Below are 24,699 nucleotides of genomic sequence, written 5' to 3' on the forward strand. Positions count from 1 at the left end.
AAGGCAAGCAAAGAGAAAAATATGCTTCACCACATGGCCTACCACTACCTGGCCCGAAACAAGATTTGTAATGCAAGGACAAAGAGGCTAAAAGCCAAGCTAAGAAGAGTTTTGAGGAAAAAGAAAGAACAAGACAAACTCAAGATCTTGGTTGAAGCATCATTGGCCCAAAAAAGCACCTAACAAGGATTCCTCATGCCACATTTCAGGAAATTTTGAGCAATTTGTTTCATTTTTGAATTTTGAAATTTGAAAAATAGTTTTTTCTAATAGGTATGCAGCGCCACTGGTGCTACGCTTTTGATGGGGACCTCTATTTGCAAAATGGCCTGCGTATTTGGAATTAGCATGGAAAAATAAGTAAACCCAGAAATATTGAGAAAATTTGGACAAGGTCTTGGTCACCAAAAGGGAAAAAAACACCCAAAAAGTGCCCTCTCTGCCACTTTTTTGCCACATAGGAAGTAGTCTTGGGAGAATCAAATTTTGGAGGGGAAATGAGCTCCAAATCAGAAAAATCAAATTGTTCCAGAAACTAGACAGGCAGGGCTTTCCAACAAGCCAACTTGCACCTGATTTGGACACAGGAAAGGCCTCCAAAACTGGCCCTAAAAAGCATTGCACATTAAATTTTTGGCGCTACGCATTAAACTGATTTTGCCAGTTTTGCACAAATTTCTAGATTTTTCCTAGTTTTCTTGGAAGTTGACTTTTTCCTCATTTCTTGGTAAATGTGTCCATGGTAAATGATGTATTTGATGTAAATATGGATGAAAAATACCTCATAGGGTAGATACATCAAGTTCCAAGTGGTTTTGAACTGAATGAATTGGTTTCCTAAGTTTTAAAGGCACGTTGTTCCACTGCCTACTTTTGTGTTCTTAGTTTAGATATGGTTGAAACCACTCCTCTTCTCATGGTTTCGACCCTTGATAGCTAGCTTGAGTAGTTTCCTTGCCTATATCATGTACCCTTTGATTCATTTGTAAGGGTTGGACTTTTGTGGAAGTGGTGGCACTCATTGAACATTTGTATCTGTAGTTTGGCAAGGAATAAAACCAGGTTTCACAGCTATTTTTGTGGGATTCTTGTGACAGTGAGTTTATGTATTGTTTCTTCTTTGTAATGAGTTTTTCTTATGTTTTATATTTATCCAAATCTATCTTTCTCTTCTAAAACTAAATGAATCAAGGTAAATAGGTGAAATACAATGTTGTGCTTTGTCTTGGGAAAGCATTTGGTTTTCAATGTTTTCAACTGTTTGAAGAGGACTCATAGTTTCTTTATGCCCTCCTGAACTCCTCAGATCTTAAACTACCATCTCAATCCATTTTTAAGTACATAAACCCTCATCTACCTCGCCCCACAAAACATGACTGTATATTTGAGTTGATTTCTCGAACCCAATCTATCTTCTCCAATTGATCCAGCAGCAAAACCTTAAAAAATCAACCCAAAATCCTTTGAGCTACTATACCTAGCCTAAAATAAACATTCATTTCAGTCATCTAAAGACATAATTGCAACCATCATAACTGAGATTGATAAGGAGAGAGTCCTCTCCCGACTTGGTAGGGCTAGCTACTAGGTTAATCGTAGTTTGTAGTTACCCTAGGATTTCCTCCCTTCAGCCTGAGGTCGATCTAGGCTCTACCATAGGGGCGACCATACTGGGGAACGTATTTTTATGTTCCTTAGCAAAATGTATCAAGTTTAGATCTGATTGTTGATGGTAGACAACAATTAGACACTGAAAGGCTGAAATCATTCACCTGGTGACTCCAGTGTCGAAAAATCTCAAGGTTCAGAATTTTTATGGCAACTCTACTCTTCAAGAACTGGTAATCTGAAGAATTTCTTGGTCAATTCATTGTTATGAAAATGGATTCGCTTGATCGAAGGTATGCTCCCATGAGCCGTGATCACATTCAATGTTTCCCAAATAAAATTCCTAAGGTAGATTGGCAAAGGAATTTGCCTATGTTTAAAGATGATGATAGGAATGATGATGCTTTACGTCTGGTTAGATTTCACATGCATATTCACAAGTTGAAGGTTGATTTTCTTGAAGATTGCTTGATGAAGATATCCATGGCAACTCTGGAAGGTGAAGCCCGATCTTGGTATGAAAGTTTGTCGCCTGCTAGTATTTATTGTTTAAAAGATTTTCATACCATGTTCTTTGAAAGGTATAAAGAATCTTATCCATCCTTAAATTTAGTTTAGAACTGTTGCAGACATGCTTATAGTTTTATTGAAAATCTTGAGAAAGTTTATGAAGATGATGACTTCATGGATGATGAGATCATGGAAGCCTTGTATGAAAATCCATTTCAGCAGCATAAAGAGAACTTAGAGGATGCTTATCAAGATGATCAGGAAAATTTGCAGTAGGATCAAGATCTTAGTACAATGGAAAATGATGAAAGCGAAGGTCTTATTTCAGATCTACTCATAGCAGAAGACAGTAGGCAGGGAAATCAAGTTTCAATTTCAGATTGTGATAAAGTCAAGTTGGCTAATTCAGATCTAGATTTAGATTGTGATGATGAAGAGTACCTTGTTCAAAATTCAATGAAGGAGAGCTGTGTTGTTGAGATTATCTGGAAAGACGAAGACAAAGTGATTGACCCAAGTGTTCTCATTTCATTTGAACAAATCCTTCTTGAGGAGGTAATCTAGTCATTTTATGAAAAACAAGATGAGATATTTGGTCAAGTAAGTGAAAATTTTTCTTTCGATAACTCAGTGGTAAATGATAATTTGATTGCCATGTCATATGAAGATGATCAACAATGTTTTCAAATTTCAGAAGAGACTGTCATTCAGGTTTTTCATGTTTTGAAATGTTATTTCAAGAAGACAATAATCACTCGAGAAAAACAAAACAAAGAGTACTCTCTCCTGTGTCTAAAGATGAGATAGATCAACTCCCGAAAGGTCATGTTACAGCCCAAGCTAATGCAGGTCTACAGTGTGCACATGGTCGAGAAGGTGTTAGTGAAGCTTCTTCCACTTTTGAAAATGATAACAGTCTTGAAATTAGATTACAAGATATTTTTTTCTTTCATGATAATGATAAGGCTATCATGTTTGATGATATTGAAGATTGTTTTCTATTTAAGAAAGGCTTAGACTATGAAATTGAGGAGTATGAGCTTGAGAGAGACAATATGCCAGAATTCAAGTCAGAGTTTCTCATGGTCAAGGAATTTACAGCCAATCCTAAAATAATAGAAGCCTATAGTTCTCTATGCCTTCCTATCAATCAGCAACCAATTGTTCTTTCAAATCAGGATGAAGGGAGTACTTGTATTTTTACTGCTAGATCTCTAGACAAACTAGCGCTTCAGGATTTTCAAGATCCCCTCAGCATTCATTTACAAGCACTAGAGAAGATGAATGTCGCCTGGTTCATTAGCATAAGCCTTGGTTTCAGTTTTTATTGTGAGTTGTCTACATGTACATCGTTCCACCTGCTCGGAGAAAGTGAGAGAAAATTTTTAGCGAGTAGCCATATGTTGGATTGGTTACATTGGAAGGTTCACTTCACATGATTGTACATATTTCATCAGTAGGAAGGTGGTTGTCATCATGATTTGAAAGCCCTCAAATCTCGATGGTCTACTGCCATTAAAAATATTTGTAAGTACTTGTTTCAGTTAAGTAATTCTTGAGTCATTTTGTTTTGTTGTAAGTCATTTTCAAGATAGTTTCAGAGTCAATTTGTGTCATCAAGTAGTCTGTTTTCAGTCATGTAGTTTCAACTGAGTGTCTAGTGTCAGTTGTTTGAGTTAGTCTCAATTATTTGTCAATTCAACTGTGAATCTTGAATCAAAGTTTCATAGTGTCAGTTTTGGGTGTTTTGAAGTTATTGACTCCATATTGCCCAATGGATGAGGCACTTGTCTACTTTTCCAAAGATCTGTGGTTCTTGGCACCTCCAAGGAGCTACCATCCCCATTGGAGCCAATGTTAGTGTCAGTGTCTTCACACTTCCATCAGTGATCAAATTTATCTTTTCCATGCATGTTAGGTGTCTCATTCGATCAGTTGCATTCCATAAGGTCATGGATCAATTGTTGGTAGTGGTTTCATCACAATTTCCCTCATGTCATATATCTGCTGACTTGTTTGAGCATCTTTTAGTTGTCCATTATTAGTTCAATTTCATTTTTAAACAGTCTTAGGATTAGTTTCATTAAGTCTTAGGGTTTGTCATCATGGTCATTCAGAATTGAATAAAGGGCCAGCAGGCACATGAGGAGGATAAAAAGGTTCATATAGTCATTATTTTACTTCTGATATGCTAAATAAATCTCTTTCACCTCAAAACAGAGTTTTGAGGTGAAACAGAGCATTTGTATTTAATGAGTTCATTTGATGTAATTTTATGTAATTTTACTGTTCCTATATGTAATAAGTATGTTCCTGGTGACCTGGCAACAATGCAAGCTCTTGCCACTTCAAAAAGTCAATGTAATTAATATCAGTCCACCTGCAAAAAGGAAAAAAGTCAGATATTAGCAAAACAGAGTATTTTGAAAAAGCTATCAAAACAATAGAAAAGTGGGTTTTGGTTTATGAAAAATCAAAAGAGGAAAAGTATAAAAGGTCAAGTCATATGTTTTATTGATTCCTTGTTGAATTGGAGAGCTAAGGAGACTAAAAAATGCGATTTTGAGCCAAGGGAAGAAAACAGAGGAAATTTTTCTGAGATTTACCAGCGCTGCGCATTATTTCCCCGGCATTGCGCATTAAAAGTGCACTACGCACCTATTGGAGTTTAGCAGTGTAAATTTGGTTTGGCGCTGCACATTAAAATGGCACTGCGCACCTGTTAGTAAGCGCTACGCACTTGTTGGAGAAGCTAGAATTGCCTCAAATCACCTCCAAAGCCATTTGATGCATGTTCCAAGTAAGTATATCATTCTTCCTTGCTTTAAAGAGTTGTGTTTGGTTGCTGGGTTGTGTTTGGCTTCCTTTAGAACAAACCCCAACTAATTGTTAAACACAAACCCTAACCTATTGCTAAATTACCTCTCACAAGCTATCAAAAGTCATCTGCTATTCTCTTTTACTCCATTCATATTGAGTTTTCCAAGCCCCATTCCCTATCCCTTAGTCATCAAAGTTCACTCCCCAAAAACCCCACTCTAATTATCAAACCCTAGCCCTATTACACTATTCCCAAACCCTAACTCCCAAATCAATACATCCCACTACACCCACTTCATTACAAAACCCTTATTCCACACTCTAAACCCTACTCATTCCCCTCATTCCCTAAAACCCCAACATACCCTCAAGCATTCACATTCCCGTACATCTCCCTTACCTTATATTTTAAAATCTCTTCATACTCATCTTGGCCCCACTACAATCCTTCACCTTGTCACCTACCACCATTTTCGAAGCAACAGGCATCCCTAATGTAGGTGAGCAATGGAATAAAGGGAAGTATGTGGACAGAGAACATTATGAGCCTTACATTAAGGCTGTATATCATAGCAAAATCAGCAGAGTATTTCCCTTCAAATACTTGGAGAACAATTTTGCTCCTCTCATGAAGCTTATCATCAAATATTTCACCTGTGAAGGAAGGTTTTCCTGCTTGTATGCATACCATATCAAGTTGTTGATGTACTTTACTAGGGTAATGATGATGAACCTCCCTTACTTTATATACAGGAACATTGAGAAAATGGCCCACTATGTTCAAAGAAAACCTTTTCCTCAACAACTTAACAACATTTACCACTTCTCATTGATTAAGATTGTTGTCTTGCACCAGTTAAACTTGCTTAACATACCATGGGAGACCTTTATTGCCCATGAGATTTTCAAAGGCCCTCAGGTTTCATCAGTGCCTTAGGAGGAAGGAGGACCATTAGCACAACTAGGTGTTCATGAGACCAAGACTACAGGTGTGTTGGTATTTGTCAGTTATGAGAGAGGCACAAGGAGTCTTTTTGCTGCTGCCAGGTGAGTACTATCTCCACCAGGGGTGGAAGGGGTCTCACCTTCTTCACCAGATCATAGGAAAATACTATCTCCACTGGGGGTGGAAGGGGCTTTGCCTTCTTCTCCAACTTTACAGGTTGGTCAGTAGTCAAAGAGTAAAGACAAGGGGGAACAAAAGATGCATGAGGAGGGCCCTACTGAAGGGCAAGACAGGGATTTTATTTTGATGGAGGAGGATGTCATTGACTTGGGCTCTCAAGGCTCAAGAATCAAGGACATGACTATCAAAAAGAAAGAAGCTGAGATACAAGACTTGTCCATAAACCTAGAGAGGGCCAAATGGATCATTAACTATCATGAGTAGGAAAACAAGCAGCTTACCGACAAACAAGACCTTATGGAGCTGCAAATCATCAAAGAAAATTGGCAAAGGTCAAGTTGACCTCCATTGAATAAGAAATAGAGAATGACCAGGATTCTTGGTTGGAGAAGGTGAATATGCACTTGGAGAGGTTGCTTGAGAAGCCAAACAAAGAGAAAAATATGCTTCACCACATGGCCTACCACTACCTAGCCTGGAACAATATTTGTAATGCAAGGATAAAGAGGCTAAAAGCCAAGCTAAGAAGAGTTTTTAGGAACAAGAAAGAGCAAGACAAACTCAAGATCTTGGCTGAAGCATAATTGGCCCAAAAAAGCACCTAACAAGGATTCCTCATGCCAAATTTTAGGAAATTTTGAGCAATTTTTGTCATTTTTGAATTTTGAAATTTGAAAAATAGGTTTTTCCAATAGGTGCGCAACGCCATTGGTGCTGTGCTTTTGATGGGGACCTCTATTTGCAAAATGGCCTACATATTTGGAATCAGCATGGAAAAATAAGTAAATCCAGAAATACTGAGAAAATTTGGACAAGGTCTTGGTCACCAAAAGGGCGAAAAACACCCAAAAAATGCCCTCTCTGCCACTTTTTTACCACACAGGAAGCAGTCTTGGGAGAATCAAGTTTTGGAGGGGCAAATAAGCTCCAAATCAGAAAAATCAAATTGTTCCAGAAACTAGACAGGCCAGGCTTTCCAACAAGCCAACGTGCACCTTATTTGGACACTAGAAAGGTCTCCAAAACTAGCCTTGAAAAATCATTGCGCATTAAATTTTTGGCGATGCGCATTAAACTGATTTTTCCAGTTTTGCTCAAATTTCTAGATTTTTCCTAGTTTTCTTGGAAGTTGACTTTTTCCTCATTTCTTGGTAAATGTATGCATGGTAAATGATGTAAATATGGATGAAAAACACCTCATAGGGTAGATACATCAAGTTCCAAGTGGTTTTGAACTGAATGAATTGGTTTCCTAAGTTCTAGAGGCAAGTTGTTCCACTGCCTACTTTTGTGTTCTTAGTTTAGATATGGTTGAAACCACTCCTATTCTCATGCTTTTGACCCATAATAGCTAGCTTGAGTAGTTTCCTTTCCTATATCATGTACCCTTTGATTCATTTGTAAGCATTGGACTTTTGTGGAAGTGGTGGCACTCATTGAACATTTGTATCTGCAGTTTGGCAAGGAATAAAACCAGGTTTCACACCTATTTTTGTGGGATTCTTGTAACAGTGAGTTTATGTATTGTTTCTTCTTTGTAACGAGTTTTTCTTATGTTTTATATGTATCCAAATCTATCTTTCTCTTCTAAAACTAAATGAATCAAGGTAAATAGGCGAAATACACTATTGTGCTTTGTCTTAGGAATGCATTGGTTTTCAATGTTTTCAACTGTTTGAAGAGGACTCATAGTTTCTTTATGCCCTCTTGAACTCCTTAGTAGTCTTAAACTACCATCTTAATCCATTTTTAAGTACATAAACCCTCCTCTACCTCACCCCACAGAACATGATTGTATACCTGAGTTGATTTCTAGGACCCAATCTGTCTTCTCCAATTGATCCAGCAACAAAACCTTAAAAAATCAACCCAAAATCCTTTGAGCTACTATACCTAGCCTAAAATCAACATTCATTTCAGTCATCTCAAGACATAATTGCAACCACCATAACTGAGACTGACAAGGATAGAACCCTCTCCCGACCTGGTAGGGCTAGCTACCAGGTTAAGCATGGTTTGTAGTTACCCTAGGATTGCCTCCCTTCAGCCTGACATCGATCTAGGCTCTAACAGATTATTTGCATAGGACTATGGTGGTCAACTCTACATCAGGACTTGAAAGCATATTGTCGGGCCTACGACGTCTATCAACGGACCAGGAAACCATCACAGAGGGATGAAATGTCACTCCAACCACAGATGACGTTACTACCATTCGAGAAGTGGGAAATCGACTTCGTAGGACCTATCACACCTTGAGGGAAGACGAGAGCGCACTATATCATCACTGCGACAGAATACTTAACTCAGTGGGCAGAGGCACAGCTGGTTAAGGACTGCACGACTACTACAGCTGTGAAGTTTTTGTTCGAGAACGCGTTGACAAGGTTTGGCTGTCCCAAAATTCTCATGAGAAACCGAGGCACGCACTTTCTGAATGAAACGATCAGCACACTCACTGAGTAATTCCAGATATATCATCAATAGAGTACACCATACCACCCACAAGCGAATGAGACCATTGAAGCATTCAACAAAATTTCGGAGATTGTGTTGACAAAGGTCTGTAATGTGCAGCGAAACGACTGGGACTTGCGCATCCCTACTGTGCTATGGGCATATCGAACCACATGCAAGAAGTTAACGGGCTAAACACCTTTCCGGTTAGTCTATGGCAAGGAGGCTGTCATGCCTATGGAATACATTGTACCTAGTCTGTGAACAACGGCAATAATAGGCATGGCAGACCGCAGGGCTTTGGAGGAACGGCTCGCGCAACTAGAGGAACTGGAGGAGGATCGATTTTTTTCCAGATTCCATCAACAAGTACAGAAGCAGTGAGAGAAGGCATGGCATGATCACCATATCAAGTTGTGCACTTTTAAGCAGAATGATCTAGTATTACTATATGATAGCGAGTTCAAGAAATTCCTTGGCAAACTCCGAATGCATTGGTTAGGACCCTATGTCATCAAAGAAGTTACTGAGGGGGGCACGGTCTAGGTTGCCAAGCTCAATGGAGATCCCTTCCCAAGAAGAGTGAATGGAAGTTGCCTGAAGCTCTACACGGGTGGGCCAACTACCTGACTAATTGCATGCAGGACAGTCTCACCGCTCCAGCCAGTTGAAAAGAAAGTGCGGGACGATAAAGCAGTCTGGAGGGAAGTTGTGTCACCACCAGGGTACACGTAGATCTGATATATGACAAGATTTGTGGTCGGGTGGAAAGGGTTGCGCGGGTGTGTTGGCAAGAAGAGAGGTGACCATTGCTGTCACTGTTCATGACAAGATGTCTGCATCATGGCAAAAGGGAGTGGGCAGCAGGCAATTAAGAGAAGGGGTATGAGCAAGATATGGAACGATCTGCCACAGGTTTAACATGAGGGCACCAAAAGAGGTGGGAGCCAGTGAATTTGAAATTCAAAATGCTTATAAATCACAAGGCACATCCACCAAGCGATCTGTTCTTCTGAGAACCGTAAGCTGTTGTGCCTCCCTACTGATGGAACTCTTCATTATCTATGCACAAGGAGTAAGCCTGAGGGTTGTGATATGGCCGATGGAGGTGTAGGGATTTCTGAAGAATATGGTGTTGATAGCTGCAGGCACCATGCAAAGTTCAACATTGATGATAGGGGATGTGCCAGAAATTGGTATACATGAAGCAGAATTGGTCCGAATGTCATAGCCCCGCCCATGGGCTGGTCGGCCAACCACAAAAGAAAAGGGAAAGGATGGAAAGACGGAGCCTAATGGTAGAAGTGTAGTTAATATGTTGTCTCTGATGTACCTTGAGGATTTGGATCTCACGGACAATAGCAAGGGTCTTGCAAAATTGCAACACAAGCTGCGGCAGACAGTGCGAAGAGAAGATACAAAGGTAGGAAGTGGCTGCGTTGGTACGAGAAGATCCCGTATGCAGCTCCCCCACCAGAGCTAAAATACTATGAAGTGGTGTTCTGTGTTAACCGAGCATAGCAGAATAAGCATTATCAGTTGCAAGAATTGGTAGAAACAATGAAGCAGGAGCTGGATGAAGCATTGCAGGAGACAATGAAGGAGCAACAGAAAGAAGGGCATCACTCAAAGGGAGGTGAACCATGAAGCCAAGGCAGCGCATCTTGCTGCACTGACAAGTGACTCAAGACGATTCATGATGATTGTGTTGGGGGACAGTTGGGTAGCAGAGGTCCAACGTAACAGTTTTGGGGTTGAAAGCTTATACGTTAGGATAAAAATATTGTAAAACTCCGAAATATGCAGAGTGAAAAATGTAAAAGGTCAAGTCAAAGGGTTGTCTGCCCAAGAAATAATATATAATAATAGGGAGCAAGTCGACCTACCCATGGTCTGCGAACCATGGGAATGTATAAATAGAGTGGGGCTCTAAGGGTAGAATGCAATTTTTGAGTGGGAACAAATGGTAGTGCTATGGGTCTGTGAAGATTATATGTGCATCTGTAAGTCTAAGTCGAGGGTCTTGGGTGATAGATAGAGGCTCTACAGATGTGTGAATGAAGGCTTGGTAGAGTTTGTAGCTATGTGCGCGAACCCCAGCAATTGAGTGCGAAGGGCAGATCTAGTTGTATTGATGAAAGAAGTTGAATAAAGATAAGTTGGTTCCGAAATATTGTGTTAAATCTAGACTATTGTGGATCTGATTAATTTATATTTTTATTGAATCTAGATGCGTATGCTTATGTTATAATGCAAATCTATATCTCAATTGAATGTGCGCACTGGTTATCTTGATTAAATGTTTTCTTAAAGACCATCACAAGTAGATCTGATCTATAATAACTCATTAGGTAATTAGTATTAAGGAAGATCCCTGCTTTGGATCTGTGGGGAAGAAGAACATCGCAAGGCGACAGAATCGTGCACGAGACCTCCAGACCACATCCAAACATCCCAAGGGTGCAGAAACCTAGTTCCAACACCCTCCCCTACTACCTCGGGGGAAACCTCAGTCCGCACTCTGCGGGCTGTTGCCGAAAGGGCCGGTAGCTACGGGATTTGTTTGGCTAAATAACTCTTCCGAACCTAGGTCAGGCCCATATAAACCAACACCTCATACTCGCTAGCTAACAATCTCTGTCACACTCTTATTCATTCATTTCCATGCATTCGAAACTAGTGCTCCCTTGTGTTTCCTTAGAACTTGGCCATAACACTCCCTAGCATGTATTGGAGCCACACCCTGGCACCTGGAACTTCTTGGCATGCTTTAACACTTGGCATGTCTTGGCATGCCTAAAATGCCTTGGAATTGTCTAGCATTTTTTTAGTACTTCTTGGCATTCCCTGGAACAACTTTGCACTTCCTAGCTGTCATGCCCTCATAGATAGCCTTACTTTTTTTGCGACTTGGGAACCCAACCAAGTAATTGACAAAATGATGTTGTGCCCAACCCAAATTCTCCCTTTGTCTTAAACTAATTTGTACACACCTTATCACAACCATAGGCTTTCCTCCTTCAAGTCCTATTTTGAACTTATCCTAACACACTTCGTCCTTGGGGCACCTGGAATTTTCTAACACTCCTTGGCACACAACACTCTTATTTGTTCATTTCCAAGCATTTTGACCTATTTCTCCATTGTTATGCCTTGGAACTGGCTAGTATACCTTTTCACTCCCTCCTTATCACACCTAGAACTCGCTGACAATTCATTTCCATGCATTTGAAATGAGTGCTGCCTTGTATTTCGCTGGCACTTGGCCCTCACTCCCTAGAATGCATGGATAGAATATTTACAAAATTTTCCCATATCCTACTATCTAGGGTTTGGTTTTTTACTAACTATAAATGTGATAACTGAAAATATAATCATGGGATATGATAGAAAAATCCTCAAACTTCGTTATCCAAATAGATTTGAGGTCAACCATGCTAGGTTGGAGGTCCACCAAGTCGAATTTCAAAAGGTTCTAGAACCCTGTCAGCAATTATGGCCTAGCGAAATTGTGAAAAATGGGCCTCAAAGTGCCACCTGTAACTCCAAGACAGTAATTGTTGTGTAAAAATTGAGAGATAATTTTGTTTTTGGGTATGTTATGAACAAAATCCACCTCCCATTTTCAAAATAATTTCCCATTTTTTCAGAATCCAAGCTTGAAGTTGGTCGCACAGAAATGCAACCAATCATGGTAGAAGCACAACAAATAGTTGACTTGAAATTTTTATGACTTGAAAGAGGTTTTGAGTGTTGCTGAAGACATGTGAAGAAATTTGGAGATTTCCACTACACCATTGAGTCTTTAAACAATGCAAAAACGTCATTTTAGCCTCTTCAAACTTCATTTCAAACTGATTGTCCAAAAGCGCAACGAAAAGAGCAACAACGAAGACAAACTCATATCTCTTTAACCATAACACCTGTACAAAACCTGAAAGAGGTTATTTTTCTTGGTTCCATGGTTAAAAAAACCTCCCTTGGTTTTCCAACATTCACCTCCATTTGGTCATAAATATGTTTTGAAAAAGATAATAAAAAGATAGTCAAAAGTGCAACAACTCTCCTGTAGCAATTGTATTTTGTGCATATCTCCCAAACGGTAACTCCAAATGGGCTGAAATGTTTACAAAAAGTTAATATCATCATAATTCACATCCACAAAAAATTGTAGCCCAATAGGAGTTACAAATTGTAAGATAATCTTCGGCAAAATCACATAGCAAATCTTTTGTCGACGCGTTTCGAACTAACTAGTGCATCGTCAGGACAAGTTGAAGAACCAATCTAGCTTAGCGTGAATAAATAGAGTGTGCAGAGATCCCAACGGCTACATTTCTAACGGCTAATTTGACCAAGAGACCCTGGTCAAACTACTAAAAAATTATTATTCAATTAATATTTCTCTAAAAAGCTAAATATAGGTAAATATTTGGTAAATTTTAAAATAATTAGGTAAATCTTTTGGTAAATTTAAAATAATTAGGTGTATTATTCTTATTATGTACATATTTTAATTAAGATGGTTATTATATCCCTTAATATATATCATATTTAATTATTATTCCAATGTAAAGGTACCAAACCCTATTCTTCTACTAGATAGTTGTGTGATAATTAATTCAAGGTCTTTCGTAAGTTAGATCTATACCAAATTTAATATTTTAATTAGATTGGTCATTAAGTCAATCAGCTAAATAAGTAAATAATAATCTAAATCTTCTATTATTATTATTAGAGAATTAGCTATATTAGGTGAAAATTATAACTAATATTATGGTAAATCATAATTACCTAATAATAGTTATTCCAAGGTGAACTATTATTACTAATAATTTAAGGTCGATAGTTTATTATTAAAACTAATGTTATTGGTACCTAAAGGTTAACCAATAAACATTAAAAATATTTTTATTCCAAATTTATTAAGGTTAATAGTGTCATTATTATCTAATATACGTTAGGTCTATATCATATTTATTATTTAAATAGATTGGTCCAATAGATTAAAAGTTTATTACATAATCTAAATCATCTTGATAGATCTAAACAGTTTGTTCAACTATAATTCCTAGAATCATAATCCAAATTCTATTCTTACTTATAATCCAAGGTTGATGAGTTTATTACTAAACTACTATTATGGTATCTTTAAATCTACAGGTTAAACCACTATTTATTAAAAAGAATATTTATTCCAAAGTTTTATTAAGGATAACCATATCAATACTAATAATTATTGATATTTATAAGGTTTAAAATTTAATAAGAATTCGTTTAAGGGAGGCCCTGGAGATCGAAAAAAGGCCGGTCAACCTTAATAGGGATGATGGCTGGAAGATTAGCAGTTGCTGGGTCCCAGCCTTGTCTTCTTAGCCTTCTCTTTTCCTTTAGTTAGGTCTTAGGGTTTTTGTCTTCCACCTCCTTTAATTTCTTTTGTCAGTTTTGTCCTATGATCTTGGAACGGTTGAGTTTGTTTCGGGCTATTATTGTATATATGGGGCTTATTAGTATTATACTATTTAAGTATTATGGGGCTTATTAGTATTATACTATTTGAGTGTTTCTAAAGACATGTGAAGAAACTTGGATATGTCCACTACACCATGGATCCTTTAAACCATGCAAAAACATCATTTTAGCCTCTTCAAACTTGATTCCAAAACTGATTTTCCAGAAGCACAATGAAAAGAGAAGCAAGGAAGACAAACTCATATCGCTTTAACCATAACACCTGTGAAAAAATGGAAGAAGGTTATTGTGTGTGCTTCCATTTTTAACAAAAACCTCCTTTGGGTTTCCAAAATTCATCTCCATTTGGTCATAAATATCTTTTGAAAATGATGATAAAAACATAGTCAAAAGCACAACAACTCTCCTGTAGCAATTGTATTTTGGGCATATCTCCCAAACGGTAAATCCAAATGGCCTGAAATTATTACAGAAAGTTAATATCATCATAATTCACCTCCAAAAACAATTTCAATCCAATTAGAATCACAAATCTTGAGAAAATTTCAAAATGGATGTAGATGAGGATGCCTCATTTCTCGAAAACCATGCACCATTGTGAGCTGAAATTTAGTCAGCGTTTTCATTTCATCCCCATTCATCTCCTGTAAAAAATTCATGGAAAACAGGTGTGAGGTTTAAGAGATATGACGAGAACATCCTAACCATTCATCACATGTTCTGGGCATATCTCTTTCCTAGTTGCTAGTGTAAAAGGCAGTAGCATGGCAACACCATACCAGCATGTCTTCAGTGGACAGGTTTGCAGTATTTTCCATACTAACCACAACCCAAGTATGAATTAATTTGCAATAAGCCATTAGGCTGAAATAGAGGTTATTAAAGCAGCTAAAAAACCTCTTTCCAAATCTGTAATTTTATTACCATTCTGAAAAATAATTTACTCAAAATCAAGGGAACAAGTCCTTGCAGCTTTCCTTGTCATAATACTAACAACCTTCAATCAAATTGGAATAAATTGGAGGTCAATGATCCATGTGTGTGGTGCCCTCTAAGACTAATATGGTCTCTTTTCCATTATCAAAACTTTCAGTAATTATTTTAAATACCATATTAGCTACTTATGCATCCACAATTAATTTTCTTTTATTTACCTTAGTGTGGGTTGTAACATACAGCTACAATATAACTACTACTTCTACAAAGAATTTTCTTGATTTCAGTTTTGGATACAATTTATGTTAATTTAGTTGTAGGATGAATCCCATGATTCAAATTATGATAAACATGCAACATCGGTTGCCTTAGAATACATAAAGTTAAGCCATTGTACTAGTCTATAATCAGCTATAAGAGAATATAAGATAATATTTATTGAGAGATTATCCAAAATGTGAAACATGCCTATTGTAGATAATTCTATAAGAAGGTTTGTTTACTAGCTTCATTAAGATTTTTTCTTCCTACTTCTTGTATTGGCATAGAGAATATTTATTTCATTTTCCATGTAAAAGCTACAAGGTATAATGAACAATTCTGGAGGTCAAGCACATGTCTTCATATATGTTTCATGATAGCACAAAGTATTGCATGCACATGGATCTACGTGTTGCATTGATCCATAACTTTGTTTTCATAAAGACAAAGATGTTGACAACTAAATTTTAGACAGTTCTACTACAAGGATTTTTCAGATTTGATAGCTGCCACATATTTGATATTGGATAGATCACATCATTGTAGCTTTCCTTGTACATTTTTGGTTTACAATTAAAGAGTACATGCTCATAAATGCTTGAGAAAAAGGATTGTTGATCATCAAGATAAAACATACATCATATTTAGATGGAACTTATAGAGAATTTTCAATATCAAATTTAAAAACAAATTAATTCTTGATAGATGTGGTATAACAATTGCTAAAATAGTTAACAAGTTATATTTTAACCCTTAAATGAACTGGACTTGAGGTCACTTCTCTATCCTCATAATTGGGTTACATCCAACATATGTTCTCTTGAAAATTCCAACAACTAGAGTAGCCTTGCAGATACTATAGTGTGGGGATTGCAAGGACACTATGAAAGCAAGGAATATACCAGCTCCTCAATCATGTTTGTCATTTAGTACAAAGGTTAAATAGTGGTATGTTACACAAAATACTAAGAGGAAATTCTGAAATATAAGAAAACAACTAAACTAAATCATTTTCAACGAAATTTGCAACTTGCCGATGTCCTCAGATGCAAATATCTATCATTAGTAAAGTGTATAATGGATCATTTACATGGTTTCATAGTTGTTTAAGCCATAATTGAAAAGGTTTCTGACTATCAGCAAAAATCACACAACATTTACAAAACATGATAAGACATTTACATTGAAAAGTATTGCATGCACATGGATCTACGTGTTGCATTGATCCATAACTTTGTTTTCATAAATACAAATATGTTGGCAACTAAATTAAAGACAGTTCTACTACAAGGAATTTTCGGATTTGATAGTTGTCACATGTTTGATATTGGATAGATCACATCATTGCAGCTTTCCTTGTTCATTTTTGGTTTACAATTAAAGATTACATGCTCATAAATGCTTGAGAAAAAGGATTGTTGGTCATCAAGATAAAACAGACAACAAATGTAGATGGAACATACACAGAATATTCAATATCAGATTTAAAAACAAATTTATGCTTGATAAATGTGAAATAAAAATTGCTAAAATCTTTAACAAGTTATATTTTAACCCTTAAAGGAACTGGACTTGAGGTCATTTCTCTATCCTCATAAAAGGGTTACATCCAATATATGTTCTCTCGAAAATTCCAACAATTAGAGGAGCCTTGCAGACACTACAGTGTGGGGATTGCAAGGACACTCTGAAAGCAAGGAATATACCAGCTCCTCAGTCATGTTTTTCATTTAGTACAAAGGATAAATAGTGGTATGTTACACAAAATACTAAGAGGATATTTTGAAATATAAGAAAACAACTTAACTAAATCATTTTCAACAAAATTTGCAACTTACCCCTGTCCTCAAATGCAAATATCTATCATTAGTAAAGTGCAGAATGGATAATTTACATGGTTTCATAGTTGTTTAAGCCATAATTGAAAAGGTTTTTGGCTATCAGCAAAAATCACACAACATTTACAAAACATGATAAGATGGTATATATGTAGCATGATAAGACTATATATCCAACATAAAAAAAACAAGCAAACAATAGCAAGAACAATGTAGTACATTTGGTGTAAAGGAACATATATCTTATAGAAGGATAAGAGTAATCATGTATCCAACATCTTAGCCATGATATTAATCAAAATTAGGCTATCACATTTTGCATTCAACATCCTCAAATACTCGAGATAGTAATTTCACAAGTCATTTCTCTCAATCATAGATCAATTCAATGTCACTACTCTTCCAACATATAAAAGTGTTAAGTGCATCTGCTAAATACTCACATCGATTACTTCTACGCTTAAGCTTGATTTCATAATCAGAATCAACCAAGATTGATTGTGGGCACACAAAATAATATCCCTCTCCTAATTCTTCTCCATTGGGCATGACAAAATTTGGTTCAGTGTTTTTTATGTAACCTTTTGCAACCTTCACTTGACCATTAAAATATGTAAGTAAACATTTTTTTCCATTCAATCCTGTATTTGAAGGTAGTAATTGCGTTTGACCCTGCAAATAAACAAATTCTTGTGAGATTCCATAGAATAATAAAATAATATTAAACAAGAACATAAGAAAGTATAGAACTTACTTGTGTTACTGAGTCACCAATTGGTTCATGAATATGTCGTCCTAAAGTCAATGGAGTTTGTTCTAGTGAAGCCTGGCTATGACTTAAGGAACTTTGCTAAAAAATAAATAAATTGCATGAGATACCGTGAAAACAGAAAATGAAGGATTAAGCTTCAAAACCAATGTTTCATTAATTATGCATCCTACAGCAATACAATCATGTTCATATTTACATTGTTCTTTTAAAATCACAATCTTCAAAGATGGCATACATAAAAAATAAATATTCTACACATGTAATTCTTACATTGTTGGCTAGTTCTGAATCAACTCAGCCATTTTCTTTTCCCACCTCCGTGGAAGCTTTCCATTCCATTAATTCTTCAACAACTACCTTCAATCTTCCAAGTTCCTTGTCTTTTTCTCTCAATTTTTCTTCTGTATTATGTAACTGCGTCTTGTAAGTGCACTCTTTTCCAAACAAATCAGTTGGAGTAACCCCAAAGCCAACCCCACGTACACGACCCCTTCTCTTAGGCCCCAAAACTATTGCAAAGGCATATTCCTTTGTTGCATATGCAGGAGACACTGAAACATTTTTGTATTGGTTCAATTTGTTTCTAGCAATGACAACATTTCAACAAATACATGTAAGAAACATCATTAATATTTTTAAAAAGAAAAAAGTTAAATAGATAGAAGAATAGGTGGGGAACTTACTATTCTCTCTGCACTAAATGATGACATTGGAGTGCCATCCTTCTTTGTATGACATTTCATCCACACATCAGCCCTAGTTACAGGTGTATCATTTTGATTGAAAGTTTGATTCTACTAAAAAAAATACAACAATCTAGTTAAGTATATTTGCAGTTAGCAATTGTAAACAAAAAATAGATTTGGTTACACCTTACAAGATCATGTTCAACTCTATAGTAACCTCTACGACTAAAATTGTTGGTCTCTTGCTCTAACACCCTATTTTCCTTATTTACTTTTGCCTTCTCTTGCAACAAATGGATTCTTAGATTGAAGTTGATTGTGTGCAAGGATTCAAAGTCAAATCTCATTTGATGATAACAATTATATTTGTCTTTCATTTTTACCTTGAATTTAGGGTCAGGTCGTATTCTAACAAATTCAATCCAATCGGTTTCATTTACTCTGCTAGGAACATTTTCCATCCTCTCCTCATCCATTTTGTATTTCAAATAATAATTTTTTTACAAATTATATCTGTAAGTTCTCAAGCATTGAGATATTGCTTTATAACACCATTGTTCTACTAACAAATCTATTCGGTAGGTACGCTAAAATAGATAAAGGATGCATTATTAGATACAAAGTCTTATTTGAAGTTAAACTTATCATACACATGTTCAACATACACCAATGAAATTTAGAAAAAAAATCCAATAATAATTTAGTTGATACTCACATTGATTGCACTCCATATGTCTTTGTTAAGTGCTCCAGGCACTTGTTTCCATTCCATGTGTTTGATGCCGATAATCTCTCTCGCAAGAACACCTAGAAAAGAGGAGAATTTCTCTAACTATGGACCAATAGGTTGCCCCCTCTCATTAAATTGAATTTTAGGCAATGCAGAGGCCTCTGTAGTGTTTCCAAAGAGGCATTTTGTTGGTCCTCTACCCTTCCTTTGCACATTTATTGTAATATGGGCTTGGGTAGTTGCATCTTCCCCTTCCAAACCATGCTCTTGTTGTGGTTGTTGTTGCTCCACACCATGATCTAGTTGTGATGGTTCTTGCTCCAAACCATGATGTTGTTGTGATGGTTCGTGTTGAGAATTTACTAGAAAACCAATCACACCTCTTAAGACAATAACAATATGAATCTCTTAACAAAAAATCTTGAAGTATTTATACAGGAAATACAAATTTGAGAAATGATCATACCTTCCAATGGTTCATGCACATTTTTCTCAAAAATATGTGCATTAGAATTGTTGCTGACACTAAAGCAACTAGATTCATGTTGCAATGGGGTAATGTATCTTGGTACTCTCTTTTATGGGTGCGTTTTGATGATGCCACCTCAAAAGGTGTCATTTTTGTTCATAATGTGGCTTGACTTTGTGGTTTTACTCATTGTTAAAAGTGATCTCTTACGATGTCTTTCAATCCTGTTGAATACCTACAAATATAGATTGCGACACTTGATCAAAGTTAGTAAGACAAATGTTAAAGTAGAAAAGAAAGCAAAATAATTGTTCAAAAAGTATTGACGTCCAAAACGAAAAATAATGTCTTACCTTAGTATGGATATCCGCAGATAGACTGCATAACAAAAAAAAAAAAAAACATTTTTATTAGCACATCCTTGCCATTTCATAAGAGTTCAATTCAGATCCTAGTATTTTAAAGGGTCCATTTTTGTTATCTTAAAACAATACCCATCTCCACATGTGCCAAAATGGAGTGCAAGTTATAGATGTTTTGGTTGAAATCATCAACCAAAACAATTAGATACATTTCCATAACATGTTACCTCCAAATTTCAAAAACCATGCAACACCACACCAATGAATCAAACTACAAAAGGTTTGGAACATGTAGCTTTACCTTTCATTTATGTTCTCAAATATTGAGAAGTATGAGTTGTAAAATTTTATTGTGTAAAGCCAAAATGACATTACCATTTCCAGGGAACAAATTGCAGGGTGGTGTGAATGGGTTCACATATAACAATAGTTGAGGAGTTATTTTGCCTAAAGATAAACAATACACTATTGTTATGTGAACAACTAGGCTAAAAAAAGTTTAAAACCATTGCTATGTAAATAGCTAGGCTGAAAGAACCATTACAGAAGTCCAATGGAAAAATAGATATTTAGAAAAAAGCATCTAACAGTAATCATGTTGAGCAAAACACTTGAATGATATATTGAAGCAATGGATGCCACGTGCATGTCAATAAAACTCCCCAAAGCCATTGTGCTTATCATGCTATGAACTCCAACAAAAGAAACTAAACAATAGAGGCTCAGACTTTTTAGGAACAAACCCCAGTTTCTCTGGAATCTATCCATATTCATCTTTATGTGACTACCTTCTAGACTTCTAAGCAAAAGTTGCAGCATAACACCCACCATTTCTATCTTTTGATAACAGTACATTGTAAAGAGACCTATTGTGTCATAAAGCACCATTAAATAAGGATTACAATTAGTAAAGGTTACTCTGCAAGAAAAAATTGAATTATAGTATTTTCTTACATGTACTTGAAAGTACCTCTTGGGTAGCCTATGATGGTCAAACAAGGTAAAAGCCTAATATAACTTTCCCTTAAAGTGCAATATCACAATGGGAACTAGTCTCGGGTAGCTATGTAGATTCATATCTGAATTTTCCAATGTGGTTGCTGTAATAGATGACAGGGAGCATATACTAAGACCTATAGCTATAGGTGGAATTCCAACCAATGCATAGGATTCCTATGATTAGACAAAGTATCAGTTTTTATATGATGTTGTAAGATGTGGGATACAAAACATTCAAGAAATTAATTTAACCCAACAATCAGTCCAATAGCTAATTTGTGGAGTACCACTAGCTAGTGATCCAACACATTAACAATAGTACAATAATTACCCAATGGCACCAACATAATGCACAGGCATATCTTCCTTAGGAAAAATCCAATAAAGGAGCCAACAAATGAATTTTAGTGTTGTGTTGAAACAAAATCAGATTGGGAATGTGGCATTGGAATTTAAATATCAGTTGGGTGATTTGCAAAAGAAAATAGGTCTATGTTTTTTACCCACAAATTTCATTCTACTATACAATTTACACACAAAAATTCACCAACCAAAGCAAGCACACAACATTTAGATGGCCATGTAATAGACATAAGGATGTTAGTACTGTGAAATTCCAAATGGGAAAACCATCATTTGATGGTAATTTTATTATGCTCAAGAAATTGCTAGAAAGGCTGAGATATGCAATCTAATCAAATTTTTTGGTGCATTCTTACTCACTGACTCCCTATCACACACATGTTGTCTAAAGAGGCACAAAAAGTGTGAAATGCAGCTTAGAGAGGCTAAGATATGGAATCTAATCAATGTTTTTGGTGCATTCGTACTCACTGACTCCCTATCACACATACATTGTCTAAAGAGGCACAAAAAGTATGAAATGCAGCTTAAGATCTATAATTGATTAGTAATTTTACCTAAGGATATGTGGAAGACATCCTTCAAGATGTGAAAAGGACTACTTGCATGGCCACTGATGTCATTAAGTGTTACCAATTATGGCCTTGTAACATTCATGAGATGATGAACAAAGTTCTACAACCACATCTTTACTCAACTCTAATTGTGTACTTAGACATATTACTTTTCAGCCAGACCTAGGATGAATAAACCAAGTGTTTGCATCACGTGACAAGTTATTTGTGAACATGAAGAAGTGTGCATTTTGGTAGAAGAAACTTGATTATCTTGGATTTTTGTGTGAACCACGATGGACTAAGCATTGATCCAATGAATTTTTCAACCATTGTTATTTGGCCACCACGAAAGATCAACCTTGACCTACAATATTTCAAGCAAATGGTGAACTATATCAAGAATTATATTGCATAGCTTACCCATGACATGCACCCTCTCAATGATTACAAGCACCTAGGATATGAAATCAAAAGATTACTAATTTTTTTCTACATCTTGGTTGAGGCATCCTAACATAGAACACAATATTTATGGTTACATATGAATGATGTAGTTCTCTTAATTATGATTCATGTGGATGATTTGATTATCACTAGAAATAATGGTGATTCAATTTAAGTCTAGAGTCACAATTGAAAGATACATTTCAAATGACTAACTTAGATCTGAATTTGCCAATGTGGTTGTTGTAGTAGATGTCATCGAGCATATACTAAGACCTATAGCTATAGGTGGAATGCCAACAAATGCACAGGGTTCCTATGCTAAGACAGAGTATCAACTTTTATATGATGTTGTAAGATGTGGGATACAAAGCATTCAAGAAAATAATTTAACCCAACAATCATTCCAATAGCTAATTTGTGGAGTACCGCCAACTAGCACTACAATTAGGTTTGCTTTAATTGTCAGATAGCCACTAGGGGGTGTGTTCTTGTCACCAACCACCCTCTTCTTCAGATCACAAGAGAGTTGAGAAGGATTGAATGGAACCATTAGAAAACCCTAAATCAGCATGAACCATAAGTATATCATAAGGAGAAGAGGATATGAACCCATGATTAAGAGAAACATAAGACATGGTAGCATTCTATTCTTTTATGGTACTGTGATACAGGAAATTTTTATGAGACTATGACAAACAAGTCTGGAAATCTATGTTGGGTGTGGAGCCTGATTATCTTATGTATTCAAAGGTCTCAGCCAGATGTATACCCCAGGAAGACTATACACACCTCCACGTGGGGGGTGCAGGGGGGACTTTTCCCCCCACGACGGTTTGGGGAGGTCGATCCCCCCCAGCTGGGGGGTCCAGGGGTCAGCAGTCCCCCAGTGGGGGCTCAGGGGTAGCACCCCTGAAGCTAAAAATAGATGTAAAATTGCCTTGTAAAAGTCTAGTAATTTCTAGTCAATATGGGCCAGGCGGATGATCTCACAGTAGAAGTTATGTTTAATTTAGGGTTTTTTGCCCTAAAAGGCAACCCCTCACTATATATGAGGGAATTGTATTGCGTCTAGGTAGATCTGTATTCTGAGTGAGGAAGAGAGAGGAGATTGAGAGCGAAGAGGGTGTTACAGTGGATCTGCTATAGGTTGTATCTCTTCAGTTCGCTAGATAATATAAAAGAAGGACTGGTTGTTTCTCCATGGACGTAGCCCAAATTGGGTGAACCACGTATATCTATGTCTCTCTTGTTTTATGCGTTTTCTGTGTTTATATTTCTTCAATATTTCATGTGTTCCATTGCTCTGTAATATATAATTTTCTAACAACTGGTATCAGAGTCGAAGTTATATTTGGTTGATAAACTCGCAGGAGAGAAGGGTTCCTGGTTTGAGTAGGAGAAATGGCGGAAGATGGTAGGTTTAGGGTCGAAAAATTCAATGGCCAAAACTATGAGTTGTGGAAGATGCAGATCGAAGATTATCTGTATTAGAGAGATCTGTACCTACCATTGAGCGGAAAGACAAAGAAGCCGACGAGTATGATAGACACAGAATGGAACATTCTTAATAGAAAGGCACTTGGAACAATATGGTTGTGCCTAGCGGCGTTGGTAGTGTTTAATATTTCAAAGGAAACGACAATAGAGGGTTTAAAGTCGAAATTGGCCAAACTATATGAAAAACCCTCGGCTTCAAATAAGGTATTTATTATGAAGCATTTATTTAATATGAATATGTCAGAAGGTAGATCTGTTGCAAACCAATTAAATGATTTTAATACAGTTACAAGTCAGTTAAGTTCTGTAGGGGTAAATTTTGATGATGAAGTTAGGGCTCTGTTATTTCTGTGCTCATTGGCAGAAAGTTGGAATGGCTTAGTTATGGCCATTAGTAACTCTGTCTCTGGATCTAGTAATTTAAAGTTTGATGATGTTGTCGGTGCAATCCTCAGCGAGGAAATGCGACAAGAAAGCTTCGGTGAGACATCAAGCAATGCTTTGATTGCAGAGACTAGGGGAAGAAAAATGGAAAGAGGAAAGAGCCCAATATATCGCAGTAAGTCAAGAAAAGGCATATCCAAGTCCATATCTGGGATAGTGTGCTGGAAATGCGGGAAGAAAGGACACCTGAAGAAAGATTGTAAGTCTCGAAAGGGAAAAGAAGGAGACGCGCAACAAGAAACTAATCATGAAGCTAATGTAATAGGTGATGTGTTGCAAGATGCTTTGATTCTTCCATTAGAAAATATTATTGATGCTTGGGTGGTAGATTCAGGGGCCTCATTC

Source organism: Pinus tabuliformis, chromosome 1_1 (genome assembly GCF_031772625.1).
Source record: "Pinus tabuliformis cultivar Carrire ecotype Pingquan chromosome 1_1, CPIR1, whole genome shotgun sequence".
NCBI lineage: Eukaryota > Viridiplantae > Streptophyta > Pinopsida > Pinales > Pinaceae > Pinus > Pinus tabuliformis.